The sequence below is a fragment of the Ascaphus truei genome, chromosome 6 (assembly GCF_040206685.1).
Source record: "Ascaphus truei isolate aAscTru1 chromosome 6, aAscTru1.hap1, whole genome shotgun sequence".
In the NCBI taxonomy this organism is placed as follows: domain Eukaryota; kingdom Metazoa; phylum Chordata; class Amphibia; order Anura; family Ascaphidae; genus Ascaphus; species Ascaphus truei.
Window position 1 is genome coordinate 129,932,127 of NC_134488.1, and position 12,579 is coordinate 129,944,705.

Sequence of the window (12,579 nt, forward strand, 5' to 3'; positions counted from 1 at the left end):
TTAACATCGCAAATTGTTAGCCAATTAAATCCTAATCGGCATTAAATCCTTATGCTTGTATAGCAAAGATGCCTGGTCCTTGTGTATCAGCGCAGATATATTGTCTGCTATGCAAAGTGACTATCTCCACATGAAAATGCAGCAAGAGTGTGTCTGTTCCCAGCAATAGACATAATATAATGTAGGGAGAAGCTCTGCAAGGCTATAGAACATATATCCTCAGTATAACAATATTAACATGATAACACAGACCACCGGGTGTTGCTTAAATTAATCAGCTGTTTCTCCGAGGAGGTAACAGACTAGAATCAAATATAGATCAAGTTAGTCCTTATACATAACCACCTATTTGTATTACTAAACAGTAACTGGTGTCATATATATACTTTGCATGCTCACACGGGTTAACAAAGCCTAATACCCGGTGCAATCAGGCAGCTTATTCCCCAGCGTATTCAGATAAAACACAGACTCGCTGCAGTAAACCCCTATATTATGGATGGTGAGATCAGCTGTGTTTTTAACCCATGTGGTCAGCCTGAGCCCCACATAGTCACGAACGTTGTTAGTTAGTAGCCATCAATAAAGACGTTTAACACGGTATTGAGGTACATGTTAGAAGCTGTATTGACTATATTCTGCTCAAAGTTAAACATCTGATGTTACCAACACAGCGCAATCAGCTAGGATAGGAAGACCCTGCAGCATTAGTTCAACATTGTCAGTAGCAGAGCTGTGTTATAATCTATGCGATCAACGTGAGCCCCACATACTGTAGTTAGGAACATTGTTGGTTGGTGGTCATCAAAACACATATGTTGCACAGTATTTAGATATGTGTTTGCAGCTATATTATTAGCTATATTAATGCGCAAAATTAACATCTATTGTCTGCTATGCAAAGTGACTATCTCCACTTTGCATTTTGCAAACAACCGACATGCAATAGAAGTGCAGACTTTCAGCTTTAATTCAAGGTGTTGAACAAAAATATCGTATGAAACGTTTACGAATTGCAACCATTTTCATACACAGTCCCCTTATTTCAGGGGCTCAAATGTAATTGGACAAATTAACACAATCATAAATAAAATGTTCATTTTTAATACTTTGTTGAGAATCCTTTGCAGGCAATGACTGCTTGAAGTCTGGAACGCATGGACATCACCAAACGCTGTGTTTCCTCCTTTGTGATGCTTTGCCAGGCCTTTACTGCAGCTGTCTTCAGTTGTTGTTTGTTCGTGGGTCTTTCTGCCTTAAGTTTTGTCTTCAGCAAGTGAAATGCATGCTCGATCGGGTTGAGATCAGGTGATTGACCTGGCCATTGCAGAATATTCCACTTCTTTGCCTTAAAAAAACCCTGGGTTGCTTTCGCAGTATGTTTTGGGTCATTGTCCATCTGTAAAGTGAAGCGCCGTCCAATCAACTTCGCTGAATTTAGCTGAATCTGAGCAGACAATATATCCCTATACACTTCAGAATTCTTCCGGCTGCTTCTATCTTCTGTCACATCATCAATAAACACTAGTGACCCAGTGCCATTGTAAGCCATGCATGCCCATGCCATCACACTGACTCCACCGTGTTTTACAGATGATGTGGTATGCTTCGGATCATGAGCCGTTCTAAGCCTTCTCCATACTTTTTTCTTCCCATCATTCTGGTACAGGTTGATCTTAGTTTCATCTGTCCAAAAAATGCTGTTCCAGAACTGGGCTGGCTTTTTTAGATATTGTTTGGCAAAGTCTAATCTGGCCCTTCTATTCTTGAGGCTTATGAATGGTTTGCACCTTGTGGTGAACCCTCTGTATTTGCTCTTGTGAAGTCTTCTCTTTATGGTAGACTTGGATAATGATATGCCTACCTCCTGGAGAGTGTTCTTCACTTGGCTGGATGTTGTGAAGTGGTTTTTCTTTACCATGGAAAGGATCCTATGATCATCCACCACTGTTGTCTTCCGTGGACATCCAGGCCTTTTTGTGTTGCAGAGCTCACCAGTGCGTTCTTTTTTTCTCAGAATGTACCAAACTGTTGATTTGGCCGCTCCTAATGTTCCTGCTATCTCTCTGATGGATGTTCTTTTTTTTGCAGCCTAGGATGCCCTGTTTCACTTGCATTGAGAGCTCCTTTGACCGCATGTTGTGGGTTCACAGCAACAGCTTCCAAATGTGAATGCCACACCTGGAATCAACTCCAGGCCTTATACCTGCTTAATTGATGATGAAATAACGAAGGAATAGCCCACACCTGTCCATGGAACAGCTTTTGAGTCAATTGTCCAATTACTTTTGGTCCCTTGAAAAAGAGGTGGCTACATATTAAAGAGATGTAATTCCTAAGCCCTTCCTCCAATTTGGATGTGAATAGCCTCAAATTAAAGCTGATAGACTGCACTTTAAGCCCATATTCATTATTTAACTGTAACTTGAATTAATTTTGGTACGCAACCGAAATAACAAAACTTGTATCAGTGTCCAATTATTTCCGACCTAACTGTATATGCAGCGGCGGATTTCCAAATTTGCCGCCCGTGGCACTTGCCTGTGTTGGCCGCCTCCTGTCGCTCTCCTGCTCCTTTGGAATCCCGGCGTCAAATGACGTTGTGACATCACTGTGATGTACGGCGGCGTGTTGCCTTGGAAACGTGTCGTCATGATGTCATTTGACACCAGGATTCCAAAGGAGCAGGAGGGCAGCAGCAAGGAGGCGGCAGACACAGGCACGTAGCTACCCCATTATTTCCGACAGGCCCAACAGCACGGCAAAATTACACGGGGGCGGACATTTTTGGCTTCCTCACACACACACTGTATGGTACCAATGAACATCTCACTATATGCACTGAAAAAGCAGACTTTATATACATAAGCTTTCCGGGAAATTAGTCTTTATGTACAAATATTTTGCGAAAGGAGACAGATTGCAGTAATATATTACATGCCTCCAGCATCATGCTAAACATGTCATTACTAATATTCCGGAGGGACCATTTACCAGCATAAAACGTCTGGGTGGGGAAAAAGGAGGCAGATGAACAGCAGGAAACCACACAGATAAGGGAGAGATTTAGATTAGATGTAGGCTGCTCACAATCTCTTCTACACCAATCGACACAAGACGTATTTGGAGAGAATACTGCAAACACAAAACATGTGCCTTTATTCAGAATGGATACACATAGGATACTTTTTATTACAAAATATACCCAATATGTTCCAAAAACTGGAATATACTTCAGATGAAAAGAGTGTCCATTGTATAGAACGGGGGTTCGCAAACTTTTCAGATTTTGCCCTAATGTCTACGCTCCCCTCCCTGCTCACGCCCCCCCCCCCTCCTTACTTGCTGTCGGGCTTCGGCGGCGTCATATGTCACAACGTCATGTGACGTTGCTTGGCCATGGCGTCGCGCTGCTGAAGAGCCGGCTGAGAGCAGGTAAGATAAGATACAGAGGCCTCACACCTAGCCCTGGCATTTCATGTAAATGCCTTGGGGAAGAGCGCAGGGCCTCTGTAAACACCGCCCCCCCCCCCTCTAGAAAATCCTGCACCTCCCAGTTTGCGCACCCCTGGTATAGAACACGGCGAGCCAACGTCAGTCCTTAAGAGTTACCAACAGATCAGGTTTTCAGGATATATACCTGCTTCAGCTGCAGAAGACTGAGCCTTTGATTGAGCCACCTGTGCTGAAGCATGGACAGATTGAGCCACCTGTGCTGAAGCAGGGACTGATTGAGCCACCTGTGCTGAAGCAGGGACTGATTGAGCCACCTGTGCTGAAGCAGGGACTGATTGAGCCACCTGTGCTGAAGCAGGGACTGAATGAGCCACCTGTGCTGAAGCAGTGATATCCTGAATACCTGGCCTGTTGGTGGCTCTTGAGGACTGGAGATGGCCGCCTTAGTCTATAGACGAGCAGGTGACCTGTAATATATCCTTGTGTGGAGTGATAGAGGGGCTAGGCAAATTCCCTCAATATTCATGAGCTAGTTATAAAGGTGGTCATTTGTCTGCAATGTAGGAATATGATTAAAACTAAAAGCTTTCTAATCCATCAAATGAAAAAGAATATTTAAAAAAAAAAAAAGAATAATTTCTGCTCTTTTATGTCCGTGCGATTTAATGTCTGTAAGGAGGACAAAAGGAAAACACAAAGATAGGTCAGCGGAGAACAAAGTGCCCATAAGGATAAATAATGTGAAATATTATATTACAAAGTGTAATGGCTGGACATTTCGTTAAGAAAATGTTATTTATTTTATGAATACAATGTGTTACCCGGAAGTAATACATTGAGAGTTACCGCTCGTTTTCAAGTATGTCCTGGGCACAGAGTTACGACAATACATGACCAGAGCTTATACATTCAATGTACAGATATTTCATAGACAGAGACAGTATGGTTATGGGCGTATGTAACAGGTGAAGAGGATGCCAACACCTGAAACGCGTCGGATATTTGCTCTGCAGGCGTTTTGTATATATATATATATATATATTTTTTTTTTTTTAATGTATGTCTGGTATTTTTTAATAAATATTCTATTTATCTGGGATTCCTGTATGTGAATATCTCGATCCTCTTTTATTATACATTTTTATAAGTTGTTGCGGTTTTTAGCACCGGCTCGATCCACGGAGCTGCGTTAAGTCACTTTACATGATGTTAACTGAACATAGCGTCCTGTTACCACTGACGGCGTACCTTCAAAGGACATTAATGTGACGCCTTATCCTCTCCTGTAAAGAGCATCAACTAGAATGGATGTGGGTGAGAATGGGATGCAAATCAGATGCAAATGAGGCATTATCATAATTTCTCATATCCACAAAACCGCGGGGAATTAACATGACATTATTTAAGTTATACCTAAACTGGGCGTTAGCCTTATCCAGGCACTGAAATAAGGCTCCTCAGACAGGCATCATTTAAATAACATAGCTTTATTTCCCTCTACTCTCCACTTCAGGAAAAGCCTAATCTCAGGGCCTGGATAGGAGTAACCCCAAATTATTCCAAAACCGAGTGCCGCGGCTACAGGGGCCCCGCGCTCATCACCATCAACGACGACACGGATTGCCAGGGGAGAGCGCTGGTCCCCTGGAAGTGCCTCTTGTCAGGCGGCATCACCTCCTGCAGCATCTCGTAGTCACGACGCACAAATGTCACATGGCGCCACGTTGCCATGACGCTGCGACATCATGACGCTGCGTCATTGGAAGAGGAGTTGCCGCGCCAAGGTAGGTGACCCCTCAAAAGCCCCCGGCACCGAGCACCGAAAAACTCCCAGCCGGCCCCGATTCCAATATCATAATTATTAGATTGATAACGCAACATTATATTGTATTGTATGTCTTAATTTATATAGCGCCATTAATGTACATAGCGCTTCACAGTACAGCTCAACCGCCTTATACCGCTGTGCTTGGGGTCCAAAGAATCCTATCACGCTATAAGCGGATCGCGTTGGAAATAATGTACAATTGTATGTGTAGCCCCGGTCTCTTTTCAGCCCCAGAGACCCCCTTTCCTGCGCGCCGAGCGGTCGCGGGTGCCGCCGGAGGCAGCGACGGACCCGCCGGCACGCAGAGGTGAGGGTTGGAGCAGGGAGCGTTCCGAGACTCTGCGGCGCACCTGGCTAGCGGGGGCTGCCATTGTTTCTGCTCGCGCATGCCAGTGGTCGCGCATGCGCAGGTGTGCAGGAGTTGCGGCGGCCATTAGGAAGTTGTGCATGCACAGTACAAGCGCGCACGCGGCCCCAATGCAACAGCAGCCTCCACGGGACTACAGTTCCCATGAGGCTTAGGGCCAAATACACCAGGTGCCTCATAGCGGCCAATGAGAGGCCAGGATTCCAGAGAGAAGAGATAGATACAATTCGCGGGGTTTGCAGAACGGCAGTTGGAGCTGGGGGGAGGAAGGGGGAGGAAGGGTGTAAGGAGCAAGTGGCTCCTACACCATGTCAGGTTATCCCCAGGTCCCAGGTAGGCCCCACTCCCCACTAGGTTAGTGGGTAGGTTCTGAGGGAAGGCCCCTAAGGTAGGGACCCTGCCCTTACGTGTGTGTGTGTAGACTTGTCAGTGACACAGCTGCAGTGCTGTGTGCGCTGACAAGAAGACACAGTTTTGAGTGCAGTGCAGCTGCAGCAGTTATTTGGTTGAGCTAGTGAGAGGGGATACGAAGGGTGAAGGAAGAGGTAGTGTGGGTGCAGGGGGTCAGTGACCCGCCTGCATAGGACAGCTTTTCCCCGCAGGCCCCTAGGAGAATCCCTGAGCCACAGTAGGTTGCAGTGCTGCAGGGAGGCCCTATAGTGATAGGAACGTCATCCCCTGCGCAACAGCTAGGGACAAAGGTACAAAGTTGCGGTTGTGGCGAGTCGTTTGGGACCAGACGGCTGGACATGGCGACACATGAGGCAGGCCGCTGATTCGTCTGATCCTTTTCGAAGCTGTTACCGGTCACCGCCGTGACCGGAAGGTATTTACATCAAGTGCACCAACACCGGTCAACAGGTGCTTATCCCGCCTTAGGTATAACTCTTTGGGGACACTAGTGAAGTGGCCAAAGGACTGAGCTTTACAAATACATTACCATACATGGACACGGTGTGGGGCACGCGGTGGCGGGACAGAGACAGTACTCTTTAGGAACGTGGCCGAGCCACTAGCGTTATAGTATAAGTGTTATGTGTTAGGTGTTATTGCTATGATAAAGTGATAAGGTTATTATTGCATTACAGTAAAACTGGTTTCAAGCATGTGTGTTGTTATGTTTCTTGCCCAGGGGAATCTCACATAACGGGGATCCTGGGTAAGTGGAGGCGCTGCGCTAATAAGTGTTACCCCAGGCTCCCAGCTAGCGGAGGCTCAGATCTCCTGGAGCCACAGGTGTGTGCAGTAACCCGTAGTCTCTTTAGAGGTCAGAAAAAGGCTACATACTGTATGCATTGTACAATGAAGTATTTAAGACACCAATAATCGTGTTGTAAAGTATTCATAAATATGAAATTTGGGAGCCGCGCTTGCATCGCGTTATAAGCGGATTTGCGTTGTAACTGACCGCGTTATAACGGGGTTTAGCTGTAGTAATACACATGGTAATCATATAAATAACAGATCATATAAATAACAGGTCATATGAATAAGCGCTTCAGACATAAAAATAACATTAAGGAAGAGGAGTCCCTGCCCCGAGGAGCTTACAATCTAATTGTAGGACAATAACGCGACCTTCAGTCGATGCCAATGAGATCTCGTTCTAACATGGTCTTTCAGGATATCAAGTTAACTGCGGGAACATGGAAGTCTGTTCCTGTTTAATGTAACAAGCTCTGATTACCCGTGCTTTGTGGATCTAGACGTTAGTGGGCAGTGCCCAGGCGATATGGCGGGGGCCGTCCTTGGATGTAAGGAAGCAGACTATACTTATATTAGGGTTTCCTTTAGGAATCGTCGATACCAGCAGTGGCCAACTCCAGTCCTCAAGAGCCACCAACAGGCCAGGTATTAGGGATAACCCTGCTTCAGCATGGGTGGTGCAATCAGTGCTTTGCTGAAGCAGGGATATCCTGAAAACCAGACCTGTTGAGGGCTGGAGTTGGCCACCCCTGCTGTAGGACATTGAATGGTATGAGAATGACAGTGAGGGGAAAGCACCCAGGAAGCCCTCGCATATTACATGAGAATTCAGAGAACATTTTCTAGCCTCCAAGCTGAACTTTTTCGGTGCCCTGATGACTCACAGCGCGCCATGAGAAGCGCCGCCCCAGAGACCCTTATGAGGTACCCTGTACACCATGGCCATTTTCTAGGTTTGAGGGTCTCTTCGCGCCCTTTTTCCCTTCTAGTCCGTCAGCCGATACCCAGAAAGGATCATCACGCGACCTTTCCGAAGAGCGGTCACGTCATCCGTCGGTGCCGGAGGGTGCGCGGTCACGGGGGTAGCAGGACTATTGCTCACCTGTTAGCTGGGGAAAAGCATAAGGAGCGGCTCACTGAGTAAAGACACTGACTGGCACTGAGTTAGCAGGGGAACCTGGTTCAATTCCCAGTGTCGGCTCCTTGTGACCTTGGGCAAGTGACTTTATCTCCCTGTGCCTCAGGCAGCAAAAACATAGATTGTAATCTCCACGGGGCAGGGACCTGTCTGCAAAATGTCTCTGTAAAGCGCTACGTAAAACTAGCAGCGCTATACAAGAACATATTATTAATTTTCCAAAGTTACACTGAGGTTGTGTATTTATAGACCATGAATAAAGCATAAACTTTACTCTTTATAAAGAAATATTAATGCACCGAAACTGTTAATAATCATGTATGAAATATACTCAGAAACAAACATACCACCCATTGCTGAAGTTATGCAGTGCCCAGTCCCGCTGCTTTTTAAGCCTAGGTAACACCGAATATACTGTTAGTCCTTCAATTCCGCTGGCGGTTTGAGAGTATTGGAGACAAGCCGGGAGACCTGTAATTATTCCAGGGTGCCAATGTTTGTTTCAAAAGGGTTATCTGTTTGTGTTCATGTCACAATATTTCGGCCACTGGTTTGCAGCTGTTATTTCAGCCACTAACAGACTGGACACAAAGGCATGCTGGGTAACAGTCCATTTTAACTGTATGGCTGATGCAAATGTGAAACTGTGCTGCAAAGGATTCTGGGTATGGGCATACAAATGATCACTTGAACCTCATTAGGTTTACAGCTAATATCTGCAGCTGACGACCTCTCAGTAGCCGCCCAGGAAACTTTAATGACCAGAAAGCTGGGAGCACTTTGTCACTGTCCCTCTGTGACAGGAGCGGCCCATCCTGTCACAGGCTGTCCCTGTACATGGCGTTCTGCACGGTGGGTTAGAAACACCGACTTAACAGGCGAAAGGTCTCAGATTCACCCTGCACAGCTCTGGTAGGGATCAGGGCCATCTTAACAACATTAGGGCCCCCCGGGCAGAGCAGTGCACGGGCCCGGCCTACACTGCCGCTCCCAGTCTCCCACGCGCTCACTAGCAGCAGCAGGCACCGGAAGTGCTGCACTGCTAGGCTGTGAGCGGTTGTGACGCAAGCGGGTGCCGGGCGGGCGGAGAGCGAGCGGAGCCGGGGTGCCGCGTGGGGGGAGAGCGAGCGGAGCCGGGGTGCCGGGCGGGGGGAGAGCGAGCGGAGCCAGGGTGCTGGGCGGGGGGAGAGCGAGCGGAGCCGGGGTGCCGGGCGTCGGGAGAGCGAGCGGAGCCGGGGTGCCGGGCGGGGGGAGAGCGAGCGGAGCCGGGCGGGGGGAGAGCGAGCGGAGCCGGGGTGTCGGGCGGGGGGAGAGCGGAGCCGAGGTGCCGGGCGGGGGGAGAGCGAGTAGGGTTGCGACGCACGCGAGAATGGTTGGTGGGGAAGAATGTTATTTATAAATGACCTGACTGTTATGTCATTTGTTCTAAATCTCACTCCAAGTATTCACCAATTTGCACCAATTTATATTCTATTTCGTAAAAAATCTGGGGAGGAGTCTCGGGAGGGAGCGGCCTTCCGAGGATTGTTTTAGGAAATAGAATATGGAATAGTGCAAATTGGTGCAAATTGGTGCAAATTGGTGCACGCTTGAAGTGTAATTTAGAACAAATGACGTAATGGTCAGATCATTTATTAATAACTGACCTGCATTCACACTGTACATGGCGAGCAATACTGATCTTACTGCTCCTCCCACAAACTACAAGATTGTTGCACCCCCTCCTCATCCTCTCTCCCCCTTTGTCCTCTTACCCTCGTCCTCTCACCCTTCCACCCCCCTTTGTCCTCTCACCCCCCTTTGTCCTCTCACCCTCACCCCTCCCTTCATCCTCTCTCACCCCCCCCCCCCTCCCTGTCATTATCAGTACAGTACATATTAAATCATGCCATTGGATAAGTAACCTGCTGTGCCTTCTTGGGGGTGATCTGTAAGTAAGGGTGCTGCAGAGATTGCATTGCTGCTGTGATGAGGGCTGAGATCTGTAAGTAAGGGTGCTGCAGAGATTGCAATGCTGCTGTGATGAGAGCTGAGATCAGTAAGTAAGGGTGCTGCAGAGATTGCAATGCTGCTGTGATGAGAGCTGAGATCAGTAAGTACGGGTGCTGCAGAGATTGCAATGCTGCTGTGATGATCTGTAAGTAAGGGTGCTGCAGAGATTGCAATGCTGCTGTGATGATCTGTAAGTAAGGGTGCTGCAGAGATTGCAATGCTGCTGTGATGATCTGTAAGTAAGGGTGCTGCAGAGATTGCAATGCTGCTGTGATGAGAGCTGAGTTATGGAGCCTTTCTGAGAATTTTTAATAGATTTTGAAAATGGGAAGACGTTAGTATAGTAAAAGAAAAGTAAGGGTGAGTGAGCAATTAAACAAAGTTGCTAGTACTGTATGTACTCTGTCACCACACACACACACACACACACACACACACACACACACACACACACACACACACACACACACACACACACACACACACACACACACACACACACGACACACGACACACGACACAGAAAGACAGACACACTGAAACACACACACATACACACACACATACACTCACACACAGATACACACACACATACACTCACACACAGATACACACACACATACACTCACACACAGATACACACACACTGAGACATATACACACACACTCACTCAAACGCACACACTAAGGCACACACATATACAGGCAGAACACAGGACACAGACAGAAAGACAGACACACTGAGTCACACACATACACAGACACACAGACACACACACAGACACACACACACACACACACACACACACACACACACACACACACACACACACACACACACACACACACACACACACACACACACATATATATAGACAGGACACAGATAGACAGACACACTGAGACACACACACACACACACACTGAGGCACACACATACATACACACTGAGACATACACACATACACTCACACACAGATACACACACTGAGACACACACAGGACACAGATAGACACACACTGAGACACACACATACACTCAAACACAGAAACACACACAGATAGACAGACACACACATATACAGACAGGACACAGATAGACAGACACACACACACAGGCAGGACACTGAGACACACACAGACACACAGGCAGAACACTGAGACACACAGACACACTGAGACACACAGACACACTGAGACACACACACATACAGACAGGACACAGATAGACAGACACACAGACACACACTGAGACACACAGGCAGGACACTGAGACACACACACAGGCAGACACCGACAGACACACACACAGGCAGGACACAGACACTGAGACACACACACACACGCAGGACACTGAGACACTTAGACACACACACAGGCAGAACACTGAGATACACACATACAGACAGGACACAGATAGAGAGACACACTGAGACAAACACACACACACACACACACACACAGGCAGACACAGACAGACACACACACACGGGAAGGACACTGAGATACTGAGACACACATACACACACAGGCAGGACACTGAGATACTGAGACACACACACACACAGGCAGGACACTGAGACACACACACACTGAGACACACACACGACACAGATAGACAGGCACACACATACACTGAGATACACACATACAGACAGGACACAGATAGAGAGACACACTGAGACAAACACACACACACACACACACAGGCAGACACAGACAGACACAGACAGACACACACACACGGGAAGGACACTGAGATACTGAGACACACACACACACACAGGCAGGACACTGAGATACAAAGACACACACACACACAGGCAGGACACTGAGACACACACACACACACACACACACACACACACACACACATACATATATATATATATACACACACACACACACACACACACACAGAGACAAACAGACAGACACACACACACACACACACACACACACACAGGCAGAACACTGAGATACACACATACAGACAGGACACAGATACACACACACGGGAAGGACACTGAGATACTGAGACACACATACACACACCGGGGTGCCGGGCGGGGGGAGAGCGAGCGGAGCCGGGGTGCCGGGCGGGGGGGAGAGCGGAGCCGGGGAGCCGGGCGGGGGGAGAGCGAGCGGAGCCGGGGTGCCGGGCGGGGGGAGAGCGAGCGGAGCCGGGGTGCCGGGGCAGGGAGAGAGCGAGCGGAGCCGGGATGCCGGGCGGGGGGAGAGCGAGCGGAGCCGGGGAGCCGGGCGGGGGGAGAGCGAGCGGAGCCGGGGTGCCGGGCGGGGGGAGAGCGAGCGGAGCCGGGGTGCCGGGCGGGGGGAGAGCGAGCGGAGCCGGGGTGCCGGGCGGGGGGAGAGCGAGCGGAGCCGGGGTGCCGGGCGGGGGGAGAGCGAGCGGAGCCGGGGTGCCGGGCGGGGGGAGAGCGAGCGGAGCCGGGGTGCCGGGCGGGGGGAGAGCGAGCGGAGCCGGGGTGCCGGGCGGGGGGGAGAGCGAGCGGAGCCGGGGTGCCGGGCGGGGGGAGAGCGAGCGGAGCCGGGGTGCCGGGCGGGGGGAGAGCGAGCGGAGCCGGGCTGCCG